Here is a 26,067-nt window from a genome sequence, read left to right on the forward strand (position 1 = left end):
CAGCATATCATAAATCTTGTTTTTTTTATCCATTCAGCCATTCTATATCTTCTGATTGGAGGATTTAATGCATTTACATTAAAAGTTTATTGGTAGGTAAGTCTTTACTTTTGCGTTTCTGTTGATTTCTGGCTGTTTTGTTGATCCATTGTTACTTTTTTCATATCCTGCTTTTGTGTTGTGTTGTTTTTTTGGTATCAGTATGCTTTGACTTCTTTAGCATGTTCTTTTGTGTAATTATAGATTTTATCTTGTGGTTATTATGAGGTTTACATAAAATATCTTAAAATTTTGACACCATGGGGCGCCTGGGTGGCTCAGTCATTAAGCGTCTGCCTTCGGCTCAGGTCATGATCCCAAGGTCCTGGGATCAAGCCCCACATCGGGCTCCCTGCTCAGCGGGAAGCCTGCTTCTCCCTCTCCCACTCCCTCTGCTTGTGTTTCCTCTCTCACTGTGTCTCTCTCTGTCAAATGAATAAATAAAATCTTTAAAAAAAAATTGACACTGTATTTTAAACTGATAACAGCTTCAATAGAATTCCTAAACTTTATAATTTTACTTCTGCTCCCCCTTACGTTTTAGGTTATTAATGTTAGTTTATATATTTTTTCATGGTGTAACATGAAAGTGAAAGTAACAGATTTTCACTGAACTTTTAGAGTTCTAAACAAAATATGCGTCACCATCACCACAATGTAAAATTGACCATATGTGTAGTCCACAATGGACTATATATATTGTCAAATTCTATAAACACATACCATTATTCAGCAAGTTTTATGCTACCTTTTTATGTTTTTGTGATAACTAATATCTTTTAAATTCCACTCGAACTCCCTTTAGCATTCCTTACAGGTAGGTCTAGTAGTGACAAATTCCCCAACCTTTTGTTTGTTCTGGAAATCTTTCTCCTTCACTTCTGAAGGACTGCTCTGCCAAGTGTAGAATTCTTGGCTGACTGCTTTCTTTTCTTTCTTTCTTTTTTTTTAAAGATTTTATTTGTTTGACAGAGTGAGAGAGGGGGAGAGAGAGAGAGAGAGAGAGAGAGAGAGACAGCTTTTTTTTTTTAATCAAAGTCTTCCCTCCTGGCCTGGAACCTTGTTGTTGAGGAACCTGCCTGTAATCCTGTGGCCGTTCCCTTGTATCTAATTTCTCCTTAACCTTGTTGCTTTAAAGAAATCTTTATCTTAGACTTTCGACAACCTGGTTAAAGTGTGTCTTGGCGTAGTAGCCCTATTAGAGTTTGACCTTCTGGGGAGCCTCATGAACCAGGATGTCCGTTTGTGTCCTCAGGTTTAGGGAGTTTGAAAGCTATTTGTTTGTTTCCTCTGGTGGCCCACTCACTACATGTTTTTTGCGTTCTGTGCATTTAAGCAAGCCGTGTCCTCTCCTGGTCTTTACAGGTGGACAGAGAGCTCCTGACCTCTGGCTCCGTTTGGGTTTGTGGACGCACCAGCTGTTGCCTTGCCTTGGGTGGGTGGGGCCTGCTCTCAGGGTCCGCTGGGGGCGCAGCCGCTGCCCAGGCCGGCGTCTGACAAGGGGATGTGCCCTGGCCCAGTTCAGACAGGACTGCTGTTGCCTCCCAGCCCAACGGGGCGGCTAGATGGGCTCTGGGGATGCCTGGGTGCTCTAGATCCTGGCCCGTCTTGCTTACCATCGGCTCTGGTGCCCGAAGCAGCAGCAGGTGGGGCTCTGGGTTAGTTTCTCTGCCTGGGTGGGGCCTGGGCCAAATCAGGCAGTACTGTGCATGGAGCGCCCTGACACCAAGGGGCCGGGGTGCTTCTCTGCACACAGGTGAAACCAGCCGAGCTTTCTTCTAGCATCCCTGGAAGCAAGGCCAATGCAGGAGCTGTGTAGCTTCCTGCCTGTCTGTTCCATGTCCTGTCGGTGGGCTGGGGGCTGCAGCCACAGTGCGTGGGACTACGAGCTAGTCCCCAGACCAGTGGAGAATTAGCTGCAGTGCCCATAAGGCTCTGACCCGAGGTGGCCCGTGTCCCCAGTGCTCTGGCTGAGCAGGGCCACTGGCTGTGTCCTGCAGACGGTCACCCTCGTCCTCTGCTATGCACTCCAGGTGTTCTCGCAAGACTTCCTGGCCCGGCAGGGCTGGGCTGACTCCGCTTCCCTGCCTGGCGGGACCCAGGCTGCCTGCCGCATTCTGCTCAGGAGGGGCCGCCGGCTGCCGTCCACCCCTGCCAGGGCCAGCCAGGGTCTTTGTTGGAGATCCCAAACAAAGCAGAGCTGCGTGCCCCCAAACTCCCGAGTCGGTACCCCTCACTGGTTCTGGAGAAGGGTGGCAGGCGGGTCGGCCCGGCTATTTGGGTGCCGCGGGCGGGCAAGTCAGTTTGCCAAGATCCACGTTGGGTGTAAGCTGAGTGGGGGCTGCCAGAAAGCCACCTGTAAAATGAGGGAGCTGGATATCCAGCCTGGGTTTTTCCCGCCGGCGGGAACCTGCGCTGGCCGGGGCTGCGGTGGGGGTGGGGGAGGTGCTCGGCCTGCGGTCACCTCTCTCTCCTGTCGCACGGGGTCCGCCGTGGTCTCGGGCAGGGGGCTGCTTCTGCCCTCGTGCCATAGACCCCGTCAGTGGTGTCCGGTGTGAGACTAGTTTAGTGGTTGTGCTGGGGGGGGCATGGTCAGAAGCGCCCTGCACCACCACCCGCCCACCCTCACTGTCCATGAGTTCATAACACACACAGACACGCAGATGTGCTGTTTGGTTCCTCTCCATCGACACGTACTGTAAACATTTTAGGGAAAGGAGCAATACAAGTATTTATAAGTAAAGGGATAAATATCGAAAGTCTTTAAAATGTGGATCCTACTGACCTGCCTCCTTTTCTTGATGAGAATCTCTCTCTTCACACTGAGTGGAATTACCTGCGGCTCATGGGCGCAAGGAATACCGGGAGGCTCATGATAGAGCAGCCAGACTGACAGAACCCTTGACCTTTTCAAAACCCTACGCCCTGCTCGTGAGAGACCCAGAAAGGAGTGGCCAATCCCACGTGCCATGTGCTCTCCAGAACCAGGGGACCCCAAAACAAGGCACTACCTGTGCTGGGCATGGGCAGAGGTAGAACGAAAACCCCTGAGACCCCCCACCTGCCCCCAAGAAGGTCAGCTGTGTAACCCCTACTGCTTTTAAACAGATTGTATTTATCTGAGTCCTAACGGCAAAATCCAAGGAGTCCTCAGGGCACTGCTGTAGATTCAGCAGGAAACCTCGCTCGTCGGCTCCAGGTGTAGGCTTTGCTTTCTCTTCCCTGTTTGTGTGTCGGGGACGGTGCTCATGCTCAACCGCCTGATAGTGACTCATCTGTATACAGTCCTCAGTGAGCCCTGGGACTTCACGAAGAGAAAGTGTTCCACTTCTTTCTTTCTTTCTTCTTTCCTTTCCTTTCCTTCTTTCTTTTGCGGTTGAGTTTAGCTTTTGTTCCTGGAAGTGCTGCTGTGTGATCCAAATTTGTCGTGACCTCATCGTTTTTATCCCAAAGTGTCTGTTTCAGGGTGGAGCCCGGGGATGAACAGTCCGTGGTACCTGCAGCAGGGACACCGTGTGCTGAGACGAGGCATCACGTGCAGTTTATGCATCACTCTCCCTCTGAACAGCATGACCCGCCTCTGTGTGCGGCTTGATGGCGGGCCGCAGACCCTGGGCTGCATGTGAAACTTGGTAGACGACCGGCTTCTGATGCTGTGTCCCCATAAATCCAGGGGGTCTGTGCTAGTTTGCCCCTAACAGGCACCATGTGTAACATGCCAAACTTTTGCTTCGTAGAATGCTTTGATCTTCAGTTTATTTTTGAACCAAAAATAGTCCAGTTGGCTTAAGGGTAGTAACATTGCAGCAAACAGACACAGGCATTTATGTCTTCACGTCTCTTAGTTTTAGGAAATGTTTTCTCAAGGCCAGAGTGAAAAGTTCACAGAGGAGTGTCGAACACCGTTTCCAAGAGAAAAGTCTAATTTTAGAAACTTCCCCTTTGTGCCCCAGAACTTGCCTTTGAACACATCGCTTCATAGATCTGTCCTGCAGGCACAAGTTGAAAAGTGCATTCTGTCGGACCTCACCGTTCCATCCCCCGTGCCTTCAAACCCCACGGTGACTGATGGGGCGTCCCTGCGGGGAGAGCCCGCAGATGTTCAGTGATCCACTCACCCCACTGTGGGCACAGTTGGCGGTGCCTGGCGTGGGGTCTACGGTTCCGAGTTACGGGACAGCGGGTCACGTCCCGTGAACCCCACGGTGGCCTTCTCGGTTAGCTTTGCGAAGTTGTCTCGATGAGCAGGAACTTCTCAGAACTTCTAGCTCATCTCCCCCGGTGAGTTCTTACCTACGGGATGTTTCGCTATATGACAGTGATTCTCAGAACGTGTGTGTGTTCTTAGATGTCAGCCCTGAGAGCAGCCCTCGTCTTCCTGAATGCACTGGTACAGTGTTTGTGTTTCCCTTCCGTTTCCTTAGGACTGTGACGGCTGTGGTCAGGTGCCGCCTTCCGTGAACCCCCCACAGTCAGCGAAGGCCAGGGAGCAGGACCTGGCTCTGTGTGTGGGGACAGCATGGCTCCCTCTGACACCAGAAGACCTCTGTCAGCCTTGGGCCACCGCACGGCCACAGGTGACCAAGAAGGGAGGGCACGTCCCCAAGCACAGTGAGTGCACGCAGGGCTGAGCCCAGAGCTGGAGGGCCTCCCCCAGAGCCACGGTAGGCCCGGGAGCCGGCAGGGTCTCCAGGGACCAGTGCTCCACGAGTTGCCCAGGAAAGGGTAGAGCACACATCCAAGCGGGGAGGAAGAGGGAGGAGCTGAGCAGCGTCCTGCCTGCCGCAGGGGCTGGAGCTCCCAACAAGGACTGAGCCTCCCCCTCTCAGTGAGGAATAAAGCCTTCGCAGGAAGACCAAAAGGCACATCCTGTAGCAAATGGTACAAAGCCAACTGTGAGCAGTAGTGTTTGTCCCCGAGTTACCTAGATAGAAAGGGAGATAAGACGCATGTGTGTTCCCACTGCAGACAGAGGTTGTAAGCAGAGAACATGTGAAAACACAGCAGAAACCTGCTGCCGACTCAGGGGCTCTGTCCCTCGGCAGACGGCAGTGCGTCCCCCGCGGAGGGTTTGGGTGTGGTTTGCTGCGTCCTAATTCCTGGCGCTCAGCTGGGCACACAGCTCTCCATCCACAGCTGGCTACACCCAGAGTGTGTGCGTCCAGGCCCGTTCGGGAGCTCCTGATGCTCCTGGGGTGGCCGGGACGTCGCCGGTCCAGTGGAAGTTCCCTAGGTGTGACGGCGTGCATGTGGCGACTCAAGCACAAGGCCTCTGTCCGCATGAGGCCGCGTGCTCATTCAGTCCTGATGTTCGTATTCTAGTAAGTAAATCTGCTTTCGCTGTGAAATAGCAGTGACCACAATCCTAAAACCCTTGCATGCCTTACTGGTTGTAAACTGGCTGGTTTTTTCCATTATTATGAAGTTAAAGAATTTTTAGAACTTCCTTGAGATAGCTAAACTTTTCAAGTTTTCCTCTTTAGGGAAAAGGCTACCGTAAAGAAATTGATTCTAGGTAATCTTGCACCCAAAACAAGGGTTTTACTTAGAGAGGTTTTCTGTTTTGCTTTTTAATAAGTCTTTCTATACGTACTTTGTTAACATACTAGTTTCCCTGCAGCGGCTGATGGGAGGCCAGGTTCCTGTGCGAGCCTGGTGCCTGTAGGTTGGATTAGATCAGTGGGTAGATGGTCCATGGTAGGAACTTCTTTTCTCTGGGGGCCAGGTTGGTGGGGAGGACATAAGCATTAACAGCCATTAAAACATGAATAGGGGAAAATAAAACATGTGCTGATTTTAAGCCGCAGGGGTTTTGTGCAGGTTTCTGGAGGCAGACTGTTCTCTTGGGCCCTGGCAGCATTTTGAAACTGTTGGCTCCTACCGACGGGTGTGGGTTTCGGTCCTGTCTTTCTCTTCTGTAGTTCAGAGGAAGGGGATCTCAAGGTGAGCTGACATCTCCGTGCCTCCGTCTCCCCGACGGGGTTGTATGAGGACGTGAGTGTGCATATGTTGGAGGCGCTTTGTGAGTGTCGGCCTGTGTGGTGGTGCAGGTGCCGTGGTCGGGAGCGGAGGCCGTGAGCTCTCGGCGATCGGGACCCCGGCTGGGCTCCATCAGAGCTGCCCGATGGTTTGGCCCCCCCACGCCTGCTGTCCCCTCACCCCGTCCACCCCGCACGCATCCGCGTAGACCCGATCCACGCTGGGCTCCGCCACGGACGGCGGGAGCTTCGGGACTCACGGGGCCCAGAGGATGCTCGTAGGATGCTGACATCCCCTGGAAAGGCAGCTGTGGTGGATGATGAGCGTGCTGCGTTCGGATGCCGTGGGGGCACTCAGAGCGGGAGAGCCACAAAGGAAGCCGCCCCTGGACGCGCTGGGCCGCCGCGATGCTGTCAGGTGGGCCGAGGGAGGACAGACGCGTCCCTGGGGCCTCTACTGGGGAGGGGGCGCGTGCCCCTGATGCGATGGCGGGGAGGGGGCCGTAACCATGGTGACCTCGGGCGAGCAGATGCTGGGCCAGGCCTGGGACAGGCATCCCGTCCTGCTCCCGAACACCACACAGCAGCTACGTGAGGAGGGGAAGCTGTGCGGCTGGGCCCCAGAGGCCCTGTGCTTCTGTCCTGCCCCGGCTGCCTCCCTAGGCTCCAGGGATGGCCGCGCTCCCCGTGAGACACACAGGCTCGCTCCCGAGAAGAGACACTGATGCGGACACACTGGTCTCCATTCCCACTGTGCACATTGGCAAACATGCTTTCTGCCGCCTCCGGTGTTTGCCAGAGACCCGTGTGTCTGAGACACGAGCTCGCAGGCACACAGAGCGGGGCCGGGGGTGGGGAGCCCCACACTCCACCGTCCCCCCTCCTCTGTGTCCCACGGAGTTCATGACCAAGTCTGAACTCTGAGCACAGGATTCAGGTCTTCAGGGGAAACCCGGGTTGGTTTCCAAATCTGTAGGCCCCAGGGTTCACTGTGGGGTAAAATGACACACTGTCTCTGGGATACTCAGTAAAGCATAGTCCCAGAAGATGGTTTCATCTTCAGGGGCTTCGAGTCCCAACCGTCTTTGTTTGGGCGCTCGCGTGCTCATCTGCTTTGTTCTGCCGGCCTCGGCTGAGGGCCTCACGCAGGCATCAGTCCGCCCTCGCCAGGCCACGCCTCTCCCCATCTGCGGCTCTGAGTCAGCAGTCAGCCAGAAAACCACATAATAGAACTTGTCAGCAGTGTGTCTAAAATTAAAGCAATTTTCTTCCTTAATAGGGGCTGAGAGGCTTTTTAAATCTCAACTGATTCAAGTTTTTTTTTTATTTTTCTTTGGTCGTTATGGGCTTTGAGAAAACCGTACAAGTTCATGATGGGTGCACCTAATCTCTTGGGGAGCCCAGAAGTACATGGAATCTCAGGACGAACCTGGTCCCTCCCTTCCCTTCCCAGTAATTCCCCAGGAATATTACTGGAGCAACTATCCCAGAAGGGTGTGTGCAGGGTGTCCTGCAGCTTGCTTTGAGGACTCGACTGCAGAATGCCTATGTTTTGTGCGGTCCTGGATGTTGCTGCGGACAGAGCCTGGAGCTCTGGGCAGTGAGACCGTCCTGTGTTCCCCTGGCTCCAGACCCAGGCGGTAGCTTGGCCGGGTGCTTCTCCGGGGTGGGAGTGGAGGCGGCAGTCAGGAGGGCGTGAGTGGGCGCTCAGGGACTCCCTTCTCAGGTGACACTCCGTTGAGTCAGGCCGGCTGCTGGCCAGACTCCGTTCCTCTCCTGGTGTTGTTCGAGCGTCTTCACGACATGGGGGCATGCTTCCCCAAAACTGAGCAGTCCCAGAGATCCCTAAATCCTAGAGAGCCGGGCAGAAGCTCTCCTCCTTAACATGTAGACTGAGAGGTCGCAGAGCGTCAGCTACCCTGCCCTACCTGCGCTTAGAAGGGGGTCTCTAAGTCAGGTCTCTGCACAAGGGAAGTGGAGTCAGGCTTCACCATGCGGGGAGGCCCATCGAAGAACCCAGGGGCACACGTTAACCCCATCGCCGTGTGTGCAGCCCCACGTCCTTCATGCTCACCTTTGTTAGGTTTCATGGAATGGACGTCCCACAACCTTCCCAGCCCTGCCCCCATCAGCGTGCATCTTCTTGTAACCAGTCTGCAGTGAACAGACACAGACACACACACACACACACACACGTGGCTATACCAGCTTGTGCCGGGTGGCCAGATTCTCGGACGAGGGATGTCGGGTCCACGTGAAGGCCCACGAGGATGGACCTCTTACACGCAAGAGCCTGAACGTGTGCAAATGCACTTTGCTCTTGAGCCTTGTTCTGGGCGGGCTGGAGTTGGTCCTTCTGTATAATCACACGCACACAAGCAGCATCGTGAAACCTTCCAGAAGAGTTAAATACCGCAAGAGCTGAAGCGGAGGAGTAGACTCAAGCTGAACGAAATGGGTTAACATAAGGAGCTTGGGAGGCGGGAACAGAGCAGTGCATCCTACATGAAGCCACATGCATGCAACTTGAGCACGTGGCTAACTGTGCTACTTGGTGTAGAAGTCGTGTGAAGTAACAGCACAGTCCCAGGATAAATTCAGGATAGCGGTTTCTGCACGGACCCCATCGTGGAAGGCGCTCCTTTCGGGACTTCCTTAAGTTGGCTCACCACCTCCTGCAGCGATACGGGGCATTCCCCTAACCTTGCAGTCCACGTTCTCCTCTTAACTTTCAGCGAACAAACCCCCTTTTTGGTGCTGTTATACAGACCCCAAGACATTTTTTAAAAATCAGAACCGTGGAGAGCACCTGCGTACCATAACCAGCGCGCAGATGTTCAGCATTTTCTCCCTGCTCCCACCGGTGACTGCCTCGTGGGCCCTGATGCCGTTTCTACCATTTGAACAAATACATGCTTTTAGTAACTGCAAAGTGGACTTTTCTCTTTAGTCTTGGAAGAAAAAATGTTCATGTTGAATATTTTCTAATGCCTTTATCCAGCGAATTAAGATGATTTGTTGGCGCCTCATGGACTGCGCGGTTGTCGTCTCTGGAGGCTTCTTTCTGGACGCCTGAGCGGATCACTTTTGTGCTGCGTATGTCTTTGTGGCAGCTCTTGGAGCTCGTTCGCAACCATTCTCTCGCGGCAGCTGCAGGTCGCTCGGGCTCCGTGGTCAGCGCATAAATCTTGTGTAACTGAGCAACAGGTCCGCTGCACAGCCATCCGGGGCTGCGCATAATCGCTCCAGTAACATCATTTCAGACCCGCTTTCCCACACGTTTTAGCCATGCCGTGACGAGGAACCGATCCCGGGGTGTGAGAAGTTCTGGCTGTTGGGTGTGTGTTTACGATGTGGACAGCGTGGGGTGTCCTGGCTGTCGGTTTGTAGAGCGCGGAACAGCCGCAGTGCTGGGTACGGACCCAGCCTGCATTTGCTAAATACTCGGAGCAATTCTGAGCATGCCCTTTGTTCCATGTAGCATCTGTTTAGCAGCTCTGTGCAAGGCCGGTGGCAAGGCAGAGACCGTCACTGGCCCTGACCGAAGCTTTTCCATGGCTGAGAGCAGACTCTCATGCCAGACTGGCCAAGTTCCAGTCTTAGCTTCCCTTACTGCTTAGTGCTCACGTTACTGAGCCTGTGTGCCTCAGTTTACCCCGTACAATGGGGATGACCGTGCCATCTGCCTGCTAGGGGGATTAGGGCATTCGCTAGCATTTATGGAATATTGGCTCAGAGTCAATACCAGTTAAGTACTGATCCCGTACATACGTGCGGGGCAGACTGCACCAGAGCTCATTCCAGGTCAGGTCCATCCTCACGTAGTAAAGGAAGAATAGAAAGCATCAGCAAACGGTGTTTTCCTTCCCTCTGACCAAACCAGAAAAACCATGGAGCAAGTGAGCCTAGTGCAGCCCCTGAGGGTCCCCTCAGGGTGGAGAGCGGCAGGACAGGGTCCGGAGGGGGGTCATCTTGTCACAGTCTGACTGTGGTTCCGCCCCAGTGAACAGCGACAGCTAAGTCATCTTAACCCAGTAATCCCATGTGGTCGGAGCGTCCTGGTATGGGAGCTGCTTTGTCACAGCCATCTGGTGCCGTGTGCTGTCAACGCTGGCCGGGTGTCCCCCAGGCTCCCCCCAGAGCATTTACCCATGGCCATACAGGGCGTCCCACATCTGAGACCTACAAGTGCCCTTGGCAACCAGCTCATCTGGGCGGGGGGGGGGGGGGCAGTTAGGCCCTTGAAGCCACAGGCGCTGTGGGTACTTGCCCAAGAAGAAACCCGATGGCCAAGACCAGGGTTTTCTAACCAAAGTGCCACAGTGAAGCTTTATGGCACGAAACCATGAATTCCTGTATTGGAGTCTTCACAAACTGTTAACAGACCGACAGCCTGTGCAAGGAGCTAGAGACCTCTCGTGAAGGCATGAAAGACCAGAGTAAACTGTGGGCTTCAGAGGCTGCGTGGTCTGAGTTCCACTCTGCTGTCTTCGCAGACGGTGCGCGAACAGATCAGTGGCCGCACTCCAGGAGCTCTACTTCGGGAACAGGTGGAGGCCAATTGTGGCCAGCAAGCCAGACGTGGTAGATCCTTGTCTATGCGGTCTCTGACCAGAGAAGTAAAGCCTCAGAAACGCAGCGTCCGACGGGTAGCAGATCACAGGAGCACCCCTGGGGCGGTGGGGGCCCCACAGAGAGTCACCCGCTCTGGGCCACTGCCCCGACGCCTGGGTGAAATGGTGACATGGTCCCCGTTCCACCCCTGTGCCCCTGTCTCTCCCAGCACGGCCTAAATGCCATTCTTAGCACAACCACCCTCCAGCAAGGAGAGCAGGTCTTGCGTGAGCTGACCCCGAGCCGCTGGTTCCGCCCCCTTTTCCCATCCACGAGTGTCCCGCTCATTGTCTCGGCACCTCACTCCGGCGCGAACCAGCACCCGTGAGAACTGGGGATGCTGGGGGACGTGTTCTCTGCTGTGTCTAGGACGCACCTGCCACGAGTTACCTTTCAGTAAATACTCGGCAAATCAGTGCGCACCCCACACCCCACGGCCTACCCCTGCGCACGTGTGTCCTTGTGCAGGGCTTCTCCCCAGGAATAACCACCTGCCGTCCTTCCCAACCCCAGACCTGTGTGGAAGTCCTTCCTCCGCACTCTTCCTTCTTTCGAACTGGAGCTTTTTGTTTCTGCTCTCGGTGTGTCTGTTCTCTGTGGTGTAAAACATCATCCATACCGTACTTGAATAATAGGAAATACATGTCCAAGAGTCCACACTAGATGGAAATGCCCTTAGATTGGTTTTTCTTCATATCACCTGTAATATTTAGCATGTCTTATATAAAACAGTGAACCAATAAACATGTATATTTATTCTATAATTAGGCAAAATTTATAGACTCAAATAGTTGCTGAATTTAACTGAATTCAGCTTTAACTGGATATAGCATTTTGTTCCTTCATTTTTTAGGGCTCCCCATGAAAGGCTGATTTGTTGCCACTGGTCCGTCTTTCCACCAGTCAGTCTGGGAGATGTATTAATTACCATATCTCAGTGCCCGACAGGTAGTACGGGACTCAATGCTCAATGAATCAGTCTAGGTTCATTGAATCAGTTGGTGATTGAAATTCTGTAGGAATGCATGAACGATCAAAGTTTTTTTAGTATGATCTATAGTTTAATTCTTAAGAACAAAGAACAGGAAAGCTGAAAAAGCCATAGACTTGAATGCACGAACTTATAATCAAACGTGTGTGTGGAAGAACCAGCTTGAGCTGCTTTTCTCAGCAAAAAACACCGACAAAGCCGGGTTTCCCCCAGGCTCGTTGTCCTGGTACGGGTGAGCACGTACCTCATGGGAAGCCTCTGGAAGTAGATTTCAGCTCTGCAAGCTTCAGTTCTTCCAGTTCCTCCCGAGGAAGCATCTGTAAGAGCTCCTGAAGGGGTGCGTGCTCTCTCAGCTGATCTGACATCAGAAGTCTGTGTGAACCCAGATTCCTGTCTGGTGTATGCATGGAAGTGGTGAATGCCTCTCGAAGCATGGCTTGAGCAGAGCTCAAAGTTGTGATATTGTCATAGGTTCGTTATCAAAAGGTTTTAAAATTTATATTGTGATTTTTAAAATTTAATCTATGGGTAATTGAGAAGTATCTATTTTCTAATGTTTTAGGAACTGGGTACTTATCTTTTTAACGTGGATTTTAGCTTAAATTCACAATGGCCAAAATTCATATTCTTTCAATCCTTGAAAGTCATTGACTCTTCTTCTGTGATGAAGTTCAGGTTCCTATTTGCTAAATGTACCATATGCTCTTGGAAAGTATGTGAATTTTAGTTGGATAAAAGTGTATGTTGTTGATTAAGTCAAATGTGTTAATATTATAAAATCTTACTGATTTTTTTATTCTGCTCATTCTTTTCCCTCAAGTTGCCAAAATTCCAGCTCTATAGATTGTTTCTCTCTTTTGGGTCTTTCGTTTTTGCTTCATATGTTTCTCCTGTTATATATAAAATAGAGCTTCCTGCTGGACTGACCCTTTTATAAAATATTTCTTAAAATATGTCTGGTTATGACTTTGGTCTTAAGGACTATTGCATATGATTATAGTGTCATCACCGTGGTTTGAAGTATGATTAGTAAACACGCATTGCAGGTGTATGATGTGAGGATTTGATCTTTGTTCAGTGAAACGACCACAATGACTCTTATCAACACTGGCCACCATTCATAGTTAAAAATTCTCATCACAAGAAAAAATGTTAAGATTGACTCTTGCACCTTTCAGATATGCAATACAGTATTCTTAACTACAGTCACCATACTGTGCATCACACCCCCTTGACTTGCTTATTTTATAACTGGAAGTTTGTACCGTTTGACCCCTTCATCCATTTTGCCCCCCAGCGCGCCCCCCTCCCGCCTCTTGAAGCCACCAATGTATCATGTCTGTGAGCTTAATTTTTTTAATTTCACATAGGAGTGAAATCATACAGTGTTTGTCTTTCTCTGACTTATTTCACTTAGCATAATACCCTCAAGATCCATCCATATTGTCACAAATGGCAAGATTTCCTTTCTGATGGCTCAGTAATACTCTGTTGTATATAGACCACCTCTTCTTTATCCGTTCATCAGCCATGGACACTTAGGTGGTCTCCATATCTAGGCTACTGTCAATAATGGTGCCATAACCATGGCAGTGCAGATCCATTTTCACATTAGTGTTTTTGTTATCTTAGGATAAATAACTAGAAATGGACTTTCTGGGTCATATCATATTTCTACTTCTAATTTTTTGAGGAACCTCCATACTGTTTTCCAGAGGGGTTGCACCAGCTTGCATTCCCACCAACGGTGTAGGAGCGTTCCCCTTTCTCCGCATCCCCGCCAACATCTGTCGTTTCCCGACTTGTTAATTTTAGCCATTCTGACTGGTGTGAGGTGGGATCTCATTGTGGTTTTTGATTTGCGTTTCCCTGATGATTGGTGATGATAAGCATTTTTTCATATGTCTGTTGGCCTTCTCCATGTCTGTGGAAAAATGTCTCTTCATATCTTTCACCTGTTTTGTTTTTTTTTTAAGATTTTATTTATTTGACAGAGAGGGACACAGCTAGAACAGGAACACAAGCAGGGGGAGTGGGAGAGGGAGAAGCTGGCTTCCCGCTGAGCAGGGAGCCCGATGCGGGGCTCGATCTCAGGACCCTGGGATCATGACTTGAGCTGAAGGCAGATGCTTAACGACTGAGCCACCCAGGCACCCCCTCCACCTGTTTTTTTAATTGGATAGTTTGTTTTCTTTTGCTCTTGAGTTGAATGCCTTCTTTATGTATTTTGAATATTAACCCCTTATCAGATGATTTGCAAATATCTCCCATTCAGTAGGATGCCTTTTCATTTGTTGATAGTTTCCTTTGCTGTGCAGAGGCTTTTTAGTTTGATGTAGTCCCATTTGTTTATTTTTGGGGTTTTTTTGTTGCCTTTGCTTTTGGTGTCAAATCAAACAAACAATAGCTGTGACTAAGGTCAGGGAGCTTACTGCCTATGTTTTGTGCCAGGACTTTTATGATTTAAGTCTTAACATTTAAGTCCTTAATCCATTTCAAGTTAATTTTTATATATGGTGTAAGACAGTGGTTCGGTTTGCCCAGCACCATTTATGGAAGATACTGTTTTCCCCATTGTATACTCTTAAATCCTTTATCATATATTAATTGGCCATATGTCCATGGGTTTATTTCTGGGTGGTCTGTTCTGTTGATCTATGTGGCTGTTTTTATGCCAGTGCCATACTCTCTGGATTTGTGCAGATTTGTAAAATAGCTTGAAATTAGGGAGCATGATGTCTCCAGCGTTGTTCTTTTTGTCAGGGTTACTTTGGCTATTTAGGGTGTTTTGTGGTTCCATACAAATTTCAGGATTTCCCATTTCTGTGAGACACGCCATTGGAATTTTGAGTGGGATTGCATTGAATTACAGAAAGCTTTGAGTAGTTGGATTTTTAGTACTATTAATTTTTTCAGTGCATGAGCATGGAATATTTTTCCGTTTGTGTCATCTTCAATTTCTTTCATCAGTGTTTTAGAGTTTTCAGTATATAGGTCATTCACCTTCTTGGTTAAGTTTATTCCTTAGGTATTTTATTCTTTTTGATGCAGTTGTAAATACAACTGTTTTCTTAACTTTGCATTCTGCAGGTTCCTCATGAGTGTTTAGAAATACAACACATTTTTGGATACTGATGTCTGTATCCTGCAACTTAACTGAATTCATTTATTCCATCAGTTATTTTGGTGGTATCTTTGGGGTTTTCTGTATATAATATCGTGTCATCTGCAGATGGCGACAGTTTTACTTTTTCCTTTCCAATTTGCCTTTTATTTTTCTTGCCTAATTGCTCTGGCTACGGCTTTTAATACTGTGTTGAAGAAAAGTGGCAAGAGGGAGGGCGTCTGGGTGGCTCAGATGGTTGAGCGTCTGCCTTCAGCTCGGGTCGTGATCCTGGGGTCCTGGGATCGAGCCCCGCATTGGGCTCCTGGCTCAGCGAGGAGCCTGCTTCTCCCTCTGCCCCTCCCCCTGCTCATGCTCTCCTCTCTCTCAAAAAAAAAAAAAAAAAAGTGGCAAGAGGGGTTGTTGCCTTGTCTTGTTCCTGAGCTTATAGGAAAAGTTTTTGGTTTTTCACCATTTGAGTATAATGTTTGCTCTGGGTTTGTTATATATGGCCTTTATTATGTTGAGGTACATTCCCTCTATATCTACTTTGTTGAGAATTTTTATTGTAAACATGTTGAATTTTATCAAGTACATTTTCTGCATTTGTTGAGATGATAGTAAGATTTCTAACCTTCATCTTGTTCATGTGGTGGATCACATTGACTTGCAGATGCTGAACCATCCTTGCATCCCTGAAATAAATGTCACTTGATCGTGATGTAGGATCCTTTTAATAGATTAATGAATATGGTTTGTTAATACTTTGGGAATTTTTGCATCCATGTTCATCAAGGATATCGGGCATTACATTTCTTTGCTTGTGACATCCTGATCTGGTTTTGTTTATCAGGGTAATGCTGGCCTGGTAAAATGTGTTTGGAAGTGTTCCCTTCTCTAACATTTCTGAAAGAGCTTGAGAAAAATTGTTGTGAGCAGAACTCACCAGTGAAGCCGTCTGGTCCTGGACTTTGGTTTGTTGGGAGGTTTTTGTTTACTGATTCAATCTCCTTAGAAGTAATGAGTCTGGTCTGTTTAGATTCTCTTATTTCTTCATGATTCAGTCTTAAAAAGTTGTGTTTTTAGGAATTTATCCATTTCTTGTAGGTTTTCCATTTTGTTGGCATTTAATTTTTCCTAGTAGTCTTTTGTGGTTCTTTGTAGTTCTGTGGTGTCCATTGTAATATCTCTTCGATTTCTGATTTTATTTCAGTCCTTTTTTGTCCTTGGGGAGTCTAGCTAAAGGTTTGTCAATTTTGATCATCCCTTCAAAGTAGCAGTTCTTTGTTTCATTGATCTTTTCAGTCTCTGATTTTTATTTCCACTGTGATCTTTTTGTTTCCTTTTTCTTCTACCAACTTTGGGCTTTGTTCTTTCTGTAGTTCCTTGAGGTATAAAGTTAGGTTGTTTGAGCTCTTTCTTGTCTCTTGAGGTAGACATTTATCTCTATAAACTTTTCTCATAGAGCTGCTTTTGCTGCACCCCATAAGTTTTGGTATATTGTACTTGCATTTGTCTCAAGGTATATTTTGATTTCCCTTTTGATTTCTTCTTTGAACCATTGGTTGTTAGGTAGAGTGTTGTGTTTCTAATTTATTAAGACTAGTTTTGTGGTCTAAGATAATATCTATTCGGAGAATGTCCCATGTGCACTTAAGAAGAATGTGTATTCTGTTGCTTTAGGAGGGAATTGTTCTAAAAAATTTAAAGGAAAAAAAGGGAATGTTCTATGTATGTCTGTGAAGTCATTTGGTCTAATGTATTGTTTAAGGTCAATATTGTTTATTTTTCTAATGATCTTCATTTTAAAGATTTATTTATTTATTTTAGAGCGAGCGAGCACGCGGGGCGGGGGGGGGGATGGGGAGAGAGAATCTCAAGCAGATTCCCCACTGAGCACAGAGCCCGACTCAGGGACCCTGAGATCATCACCTGAGCCAAAACCAAGAGTCTGACGTGCAACTGACTGAGCCACCCAGGGGCCCCTAGCGGATCTCTATCTTGGCGGATCTCTATCTTAATGAAAATAGGGCTTTAAAGTCCCCTGCTATTGTTTCTATTTTTCCCTTCTGATCTATTAACATTTGCTTTATACATTTTTGTTCTTTATGTTGGATGCATACATATATACAAATGTTTTCTGCTCTTGATTGGATTTATCTCTTTATTTAATGGCTCTTTTGTACTTATTGTTTGTTTTAAAGTCTATTTTGGGGGTGCCTGGCTGGCTCAGTTGGTAGAGAATGTGACAATCTCAGGGTCATGAGTTCAAGCCCCACACTGGATGTGGAGCTTAGTTAAACAAACAGCCTCTTTCGTCTGATAGAAGTACAGCTATCTCAGCCTTTTGCTTCCCCTTTGCATATGGGGTATCTTTTCCATCCCTTCACTTTCAGTCTATGTCTTTGGGTCTGAAGTCTCTTATAGGCAGCACATAGATGGATCTTGTTGTTTTATGTATTCAGCCTCTCTTTCTTTTGTACAATTTAGTCCATTGCATTTAAAGTAACTGTCGATAGGTATGTACTTACTGCCATGTTCTTTTTTTTCTGGCTGTTTGGCTCTTCCTCTCTTCTCATCTTTCTGTGGTTTGATGAGTTTCCTTAGTGGTGTGCTTAGATTCCTTTCTCTTGTCTGTGCATCTGCCATAGTTTGTTGCTTTGCAGTTACTGTGAGACTTGGAGAGGATATAACAGCCTCCACTTAGAACAGTCTTTCTTAAGTTGATGATCACTTATGTTTGAATACCCTCTGAATACATTTCTATTCTCCCTCCCCAGTGTTTTATGACTTTGTCACATTACATCTTTCATACTGTATATCCCTTAACTGATTACCGTGGTTCTACTTTTATTGCTTTTGTCTTTTAACCTTCATATGGCTGTATAAGTCATGAATCTACCACCTTTACAACATTAGATTCATCTGAATTGTACCTTTATTCTTTCATATGTTTTCCTGTTACGAATCAGCACTTTTTGTTTGGACTTAAAAAATCCCTTTAATGTTTCTTGTAAGGCCAGTCTGGTTGTGATAAACTACTTGAACTTTTGCTTTTCTGGAAAATTCTTCATTTCCAAATGACAACTTTGCAGAACAAGTATTCCTGGTTGGAAGTTTTTTCTTTGAGCGCTTAGAATATATCGTGCCTCTTCCTTCTGGCCTGCAGAGTTTCTGCTGAGAAATTTGATTGTCTTGTGGGGGCTACCATTGTACATAACCAGTTGTTTTTCTCCTGCTGCTCTTAAGATTCTCTCCTTTATTTAATGCTTCATTTTTTTTAAAAGATTTTATTTATTTATTTGACAGAGAGAGACAGAGAGGGAACACAAGCAGGGGGAGTGGGAGAGGGAGAAGCAGGCTTCCTGCTGAGCAGGGAGCCCGATGCGGGGCTCGATCCCAGGACCCCGGGACCATGACCTGAGCCGAAGGCAGATGCTTAACGACGGAGCCGCCCAGGCGCCCTAATGCTTCATGTTTTAATTATAATGTGTCTTGGTGTGAATCTCTGTGGTTTCCTCTTATTTGGAACTCTGTATGCATCCTGGACCTGGATGTCTGTTTTCTTCCCCACGTTAGGGAAGTTTTCAGCCATGATTTTTTTAAATTTTCTGCTCCTTTCTTTCTCTTTCTCCTGGGGCTCCTGTAATGTGAACATTGCTTCGCTTGATGTTGCCCCGTGAGTCCCTTAAGCTCTCTTCACTTTTATTCATTCTTTTGTCTTTTTGCTTCTCCGACTGGGTGAGTTCTACTGATACTTTCTTCTGCAGAATCTGGTTGGCTGGGGGGCCCCGTCTGGTGCATTTTTCAGACCAGCTGCTGTGTTCTTCAGCAATGTGGCTTCTCCTTGGCACTTTCTTACATTCTCTTTCTCCATTGAAGTTCCCACTGTGTTCCTTCGTTCCTCTACCAGGTTCAGGGAGCATCTTTTTGACCATTATTTTGAACTCTTTATCAGGTAAATTATCTCCATTTCATTAAGAACTTTTTCTGAGGTTTTGTTGTTTAATTTGGAATATACTCCTATTTCTTCATTACCCCTTACACTGTGTCAGTTTCTGTGCATTAGATGAAACAGGCGCCTCTCATTCTTGAAGGGGTGGCCTTACGTGGCAGATAAACCTTATCACTCAGTACTGCCCTAGTTTGGTTGTCTTTCAAAACTTTGTGATTATTAAGCACCCTCTCATTTCTAATGGCTCTCAGGAGCTGAGCTGTGCCCAGCCCTGTCACTGTAGGGGACAGTCCCGGCACCTAGACTCAGGCTGACTGTAAGCCACGTCCTCGGCCACCGGCATTGGAAGCATGCCAGCACACACGGGGACTGATGCAGAAGTCCTGTTGGCCACCAGTCAGGCGATGTGGAGGTGTCCACTGGGCAAGAGTTGCAAAAATGCAGCAGCTAGGCAAGTGTTCAAGCTCCTTCCCATTAGATGTCAGTGACCTGGAGGGAGGCAGACGGAGCGTGTGAGGGTGCCCGAGCCCAAGGGAACGGGTCTCTTTCACAGAAGGACGAGGCGAGTTTCAGTCTGCTCTGCATGCAGTGCCCTGGGGTGGCAGTCTGCCCAGAACTGCCTTTCCAGTCGTTACAGCCATGGGACCCAGGAATGCCGTCCCCCTGGCCACCAGGCCAGCACAGGGCTGGGGGGGGGGGGGCGCAGGCTCCTCTCCTGAGATACTGGGAGCTGGAGTGCAGCAGAGGGAGAGAGCCTGTCCACGCCTAGAGAGGACCCATCAGGCCCCCAGATGTGTGTTAAATTCCATGCCTGTCATTCAGGCCAGCACTTGAACATGAGTAGGGTAGCCTTTTTGACAAAGTCTGGGCACCTGTCACTCGGCTGCCTCTGTGCTTGTCCCTGGGGTGAGCGACACTGAGCACACGAGCCGCTTGCAGTTCCCTGTAGGTCTGGTGGGCCTGAGGGCTCGGTTCCCGGGCAGGCGTGCAGGTTTGGGTACCCAATGTGCGTCTCAGGGAGAGGTTGGGAGTTCCCTTGTGGCTGGGGGTCACTGTGCTGGGGGAGGGAGCTCATGGCAAGCTTGCTTCCTTGCGGGTGTTCTCTGCTTTGCTCCACATGTAGGGTTGCTCACCTAGTTGGGGGCGGTTTTCCAGAGGACATTGTTCTGTGGGTCCCTGCAGATTCAGTCTGTGGGAGGAGGTGCCGGGCTCTGCTGCGACACCAAGTGGAGCTGGGACTACTCACTGCCCGTTCCCCGGTTGGTTACTGGTTTGTGGTAACTTCTGCGCTTTCGCTCTCCATGCTGGTCCAGTTTCTTGTGTCTCGTATAAAGATACGTTGCTTGTAAACAAACGGTTCCTGGGCTTCTTTCTTACTGTCTGATAAATTGGCATCTTGTCGGTGGCCTAGTTTGTGCATTTAATGTCCGGTGGGCATGCTCTCTAGCGGGGCCTTGGATGGGAGCAGAGCTGGACTAGGCCGAGGGAGCACAGCAGGCCCAGGAAGGAGCAGGAACCAAGCACAGAGATGAGCTGCATGTGAGGGGAAGGCGAGCGGATGCACCTGCTGGGGAGACTGGGCCTGGTGCGCCGTGGCGGGATCTGCCTTCTGGGTGCTGGACAGGTCAGCGCACAGGCCAGAAGTGCAGGCGTTCACCTGCAGTTGTGCTGGCACTGTGTGGAGGAAAATGAAAATCCAAGAGGAGTATGTGCAGGTGATAACCAGCTACTTCCACTGGAAAAAACAAAATATACGATACAGTAACTTGGGGAGCGCATAGGTGGTTCTGTCCAAAAAGCGGCCGACTCTTGATTTCGGCTCAGGTCACGATCTCAGGGTCCTGGGATCGAGTCCTGCATTGGGCTCCATGCTGAGCAGGGAATCTGCTTGATATTCTCTCCCTCTGCCCTGCCCCCATACGTGCTCTCTCTAAAAAATGAAGATACATTAATTGTTGTTTAATAATAACACAATGAAGATATGGTGGTTAACATAACAATAAAAAATTTAAAAAAAATAACACAATGAAGAGGTCTGAGAAATGAAAAACAGATGTTCAGTGTAAAGGGTGATGCCTGGGAAGGAAATGGAAGTCCCAATGTGAGTGCGTTCTTTGCATCTTGCCTGGACTGTGAGCTCCTTGCGGGTAAGGATTGCATGGTCTGTGTGTGTGCAGAGCCTGGGAGCACGCTGGTGCAGGGCCAGGGGTGCGGGGGGGAGCAGGGGTGAGGGGGCTGGGGGCGCACGGGGGCCAGAGTGTGCTGGGGGGCAGCTGGGGGCTGGGGGTGCAGGGGCCGGGGTCACGTGGGGGAGTGGGGGTGCAGGGGCCAGAGGCACGCGGAGCCGGAGTATAATGGGGGGCAGCCGGGGGCGCAGGGGGCCGGAGTGTGCTGGGGAGCAGCTGGGGGCACGGGGCGCCAGGGGTGCGTGGGGCCGGAGTGTGCTGGGGAGTTCTGTACCATGGAGCAGGAAGAGAGGGAAATTACTGTTCTTGCGGATGCCCTTTGACTGTGATCCGTGCCTTTTTTGTCGTTAGCCGGGGTGACTAAGCGGGAGCAGAATGGGCGAGGCCTCAGGCTAAAGTGGGGACATTGCGCTCCTGGCTCTGCTGAGCTGCTCTCCACACGGCGCTGGGACGAACAGCCCATCACGGATACACAAGACCTTATTTAAAACACCCCAGTTATGTTTCTGTGTTGATGGATACAGTTGGTTTCCCTTTTGGAATTTTAACTTAGGAACTTGTAAAATATATTTGATTTTCAGAGAAACTGAAAATTTCTTTATGATGACAGTTTTTTGTTTTTTTTTTTTTTAAGCCCAGTTTCCTCTTAGATCCTGTTTTAATCTAGATTTTTCAGTTCTGTGGATTTTTGGTCCTCAGGTCATTAGAATTCAGAATTTTTGGAAGGAGTCTCCTGTCTATGCAGGGAGGGAAGGCCTCTGCTTTCTCGGTAATACACCTGGGAGTAAACTGCTGTGCATTGTTGCTTTATAGAGGAAAGAGGTTCTCTGCGTGCAGAATACTCCCGGGGCCGCACACCGGGGTCGCCCCTGCGGTCATCCCGTGATTTGCTCAGGCGGCAGGTCGCGCTAAGAATCCCACACAGCTCAGAACTCACGCACCAGAAGCTCACGCCGTGTCTCCGGCAGCCCAGTAGGTTCGACAACTGGAATAGGACTGAAAAGACCCTACCATCCCATATTTAATAATAACTGAGATTTTAACAATCTCTTGTGCATTTCAGCCCCAGTGTGTGTATTTGATGCCCTGATGAAAAGAAATTGTCACCCTTAACCTCGAAATCTTTAGGTTGAAGGGGGAAGACGGCACTTAGGTGTTTTTGGACCTGAGGCTACAGGCGTAAGGAAAGCGGAGCGGTAACGGGACAGGAATAAACAGACTCTCAAGGTCCCTATGTGGACTTGGCGTCATGGAAATGGGCCTGGCTTCTCGGTCTTTTTGGGTAATTGCCTCAAAGAACCGAGGAAGAGGCAGCATGCTCTTCCTCTGATGGGGCTCCGAGGGCAGTGGGGTGGCCCTGCAGACACCCATGGGGACCTCGGGTGTGGCTCTTGAGGGGAGATCCATTTATCCCAAGAAGGGGTGAACCATCAGCATTTCCATGGCGCAGGCACAGTGCTGCGAGCGCAGCCGCCGCCCCGTGACCTCCCCCGAACCCTGCGGACGCCGTCCTGTTTCCCAGAGGAGGCCGGAGAGGGAGTCATCCCTGCTCTGGGTGAAGCGGAGTCTCAGCCTGAGCAGACCAGCCGTGCAGGGCTGCTGGACTTTTATAGCCGGCCCACACTGCCCACTGGACTCCTTGTGGCCCCCTCGCAGTATTCACAAATGTTGATGCGTGGCGGGGCCCTGATGCGTGGCCAGGACTGGCCTGCTGGACTTTTATAGCCGGGACGAAGCCTCTCTCCTCTTGAGGTCCCTTCCGGACCTTGTTCCCTCCCCCCGATCACAGCCCCTGCTGGGAGGGGAGGTACGTGGGTGCGTCACTGCGGCCCTCCACTCCGTCTCCCATACTTACCTGAAACCCGAAGTCAAGAGATCCCTGACTGTCGATGGAAACCCCCGGATGCTGTTTCATCCGCGTGGTTGGAGAAACACCGCCCGGCGGGACCCAGCTCAGCACGGGCACCAGCGGGCGGCGCAGACACTCACCCGCGAGAAACGACAGCCCCGCAAACCTCAGCACATCCGTCTGCGGGCGCTGCCCTAACGCGGGCCACGGTCTAGGCCGCTCAAACCACCGGTTTGCCCGCCGGCTGCTTCCCCGAGGGCGGGAGACGGCGCGCCCCAGCGCCGTTGGTGGTGGTGGCTCTCTGGTTGGTGATGGTGGGTGGTGGTGCCTCTCTGGTTGGTGATGGTGGTTGGTGGTGGCTCTCTGGTTGGTGATGGTGGGTGGTGGTGCCTCTCTGGTTGGTGATGGTGGTTGGTGGTGGCTCTCTGGTTGGTGATGGTGGTTGGTGGTGGCTCTCTGGTTGGTGATGGTGGTTGGTGGTGGCTCTCTGGTTGGTGATGGTGGTTGGTGGTGGCTCTCTGGTTGGTGATGGTGGTTGGTGGTGGCTCTGGTTGGTGATGGTGGTTGGTGGTGGCTCTCTGGTTGGTGATGGTGGTTGGTGGTGGCTCTCTGGTTGGTGATGGTGGTTGGTGGTGGCTCTCTGGTTGGTGATGGTGGTTGGTGGTGGCTCTCTGGCACCCTTGGCTTTCACCCCACGTGGCATCTCGTGTGTGCGTGTACGCATTCCCCAGCTAACAAGGGCACCTGTTACCCGTTTCCCTCTTTATAAGGCCCCTCCTAATGACCTCATTTTAACTCCATCCCTTCGTTAAGATCCTGTCTCCAAACTAAGGTCACATCGTAAGGTGCTGGGAATCAGGATTTCAGCATGAGTGTTAGAGGACACAGTTCCTTGCTGACCTGAGCACCGATAGCTGCTCCAGCCGAAGGCTTGGGCCTCCTTATGTCTGCTCACTGACAGTCTTATATAGGGTGCTGCTGCTTTCCAGAATAACCCCGAAATACTAAACCTCTGCGGTCAGCCAAGCTGAGGGTTTCTCCCCTGTGCCCGCCGGGGCCTGCTGCAGGATTGGCAGCTTGCAGTGGGGAGTGGGCGTTGTTGGCTTCCATCCGTGTTCTGCCTTTGTCCCCCCACTCCTGCTGATTGTGACCCTGACGGGATGAGCGTTTGGGCGAAGGCTAGGACGTCTGCATGGGGCAGAGCTGCACCTGTGGTTCCTGCCGCGGGGCCCTGTCCCCCCGCCGACCCTCCCTCCACACACCCTGGGCCCCCGCTTTCAGCCTCCCTGCTGGTTGCTATCACCCCGTCGTGCGGAACTCTGTCCTGAAGCAGTCGTGGAGGGCCACCCTGTGCAGCAGTCTCCTGCGCAGCCTGATGTGGTTCATGGGGAACAAGCACCTTGGCCATCAGCGTGAAGTCTTCTCCCAGTTCAGCCGTTTAAACTTCACCAGCCCTGGCACCTTGGGAAGGACGTGTCAGGCTAGAGTCCTTTCCAGTCTCTCCGTCTCCTCAAATGCAGGGGCTGCCAGTCCCGCTCTTGGGGCAGCCGGGCTTGACGTCAGGGCATCTCTGTCCTTCGTGGGCAGAGGTGGGAGTGGACACATGGCCACCGACACTCTCCCGCTACCTGCCCTCTTGGTGCCTTGACAGGTGCTGCTTGATTTGATTTGTTTTTAGTACTTTTCTTAGATGTAATTGACACACGACATCCCTTGGTCTCAGGGACCCGCCACGCATCAACATTTGTGAATACTGCGAGGGGACCACAAGGAGTCCAGTAGACAGTGTGGGCCGTATGCAGGGATGGTTTTTCTTCCTTGTGGTGACAACCTCTAAGATTGACTCTCCACAGCCTTCACATGCGGTGCGGCATTGACCGCATTCACCGCACCACGTGGTGCATCCTGGTGACTTGCTCTGTAGCTCTGTACCTGCTACCGCCCTTCCCTGCCCACATGCCTCCCTTACCTGCACCGCGCGGCGGGTGGGGGTCTCCCAGGCTGGTGGGCGTGGCCCAGCTGGGGTGCGGGCAGAGTCAGGGCTGGGGCGGGAGGGATGGCGTTGTTCACAGAGGGGCGCGGACGAGTGGGCACTTGAATCCCAGGCAAGGGCGTCGCGTTCGTGGATGTGAGCACTGACCTCGGGAGCTTCCCTGGATCACAGTTCACGTGTCGACACGTCGTGACACGGTTTAATATAGAACCTACTTGCCTTTCTTGTCAATTTGTAGAAATGTTGAGCTGCTTGTTTCTCTAACACATTGGTTGGATTTTCATATTTGGATAAACCTAGTGCAGCTCCCTACTTCTACCCCTGCGACTCTGTCCGATAGCTCTAGGAATTTCTTCTGGCCGAGAGAGGGGAACGGGCTCGCATGTGCGCTGCATCCAAAAGCGCGTTGTGTTGTTTTACTCTGCAAAGATCATTCTGAAGATGTGACATAAATACTGGTCCTTTGCTCTGTTTCACTACAATAGCATTCATGCTCTAGCTCAAAGAGGAGTATTTCCCTTCTAAAGTGTATTTTCTCTGTAGAGAGCAGTCAGGTGAGTTCAGGTTTTTATCATTCATAATTTATTGGTCTGTATAGTACAAAGGTATTCCTTTGGCCTTTTTTAAAAACTAGGTAATACTCTGGGTGAGACCACACAGTAGGGACCCAAAGTTGAGAAAACATATAAGGAATTTGAATAGTAAAATCTGATAGGCAAATAAGCAGCACTATTAAAATCAGCCTTTACAGTTAAACTGAAGAAAAAAAAAGTACCAAAAGTCAAGAAAAAGTCCAAAATTACTGGAAGATGGGGAGTTGGTATAGGAAGCAAGCAGTGCGGGTGCGGGACGGAGCTGCTGGGGCAGGCCGGCCCGGGCACCCGCCCTCCACGCCGGTGCTTGGACGGCCAGAGTGAACCGGGCCGACGCGGGCAGCGGAGCGGACCAGTGAGCCTGCAAGGACGCTTGGAGATGCAGAAACAAATGCAGGAATCCGCGCATTCATGTTAAAGGGGCAAAGAGAGCATCGACTAGATTCCAGGGACTAAGGCGCCCGTGGCTGGAAAGGGGTGAGGTGGCGATGTTAGGAAGCAGGTACCACGTGAAGCAAGCTGGCTTTCGGGCACGGCCTGGCTGATACGTACACACATGGCTAAGCGAGTTTTCTCTTTAGGCTCTTCGGGGAGTCGTGACAGGATCGGCACCTGCTCCTTTGCATGCAAACCTGCACATCAGGTGTGAACGGAGGCGCTGGGCCGGGTGTGGGGAGTTAGGAAACCTTCACCAGCAGGTGGCGTCCCAGCGCACAGTGGGACGCAGCCTTGACCCTCCCAGAGAAGCGGGGCCCGGCCCGCGGGG

At 50.3% G+C, this 26,067-nt stretch overlaps 1 protein-coding gene across 2 annotated transcripts in view; it reads left to right on the forward strand.

Moving 5' to 3' along the window:
* The window catches only part of TMEM123 (transmembrane protein 123), a 57,691-nt gene that overhangs the window by 25,567 nt on the left and 6,057 nt on the right, over window positions 1-26,067 (forward strand). The window lies entirely within an intron of this gene.

This window comes from Eumetopias jubatus, unplaced genomic scaffold (assembly GCF_037043125.1).
Source record: "Eumetopias jubatus isolate StellerSeaLion01/CBP00866 unplaced genomic scaffold, mEumJub1_p1.0 scaffold_13, whole genome shotgun sequence".
Taxonomy (NCBI): Eukaryota; Metazoa; Chordata; class Mammalia; order Carnivora; family Otariidae; genus Eumetopias; species Eumetopias jubatus.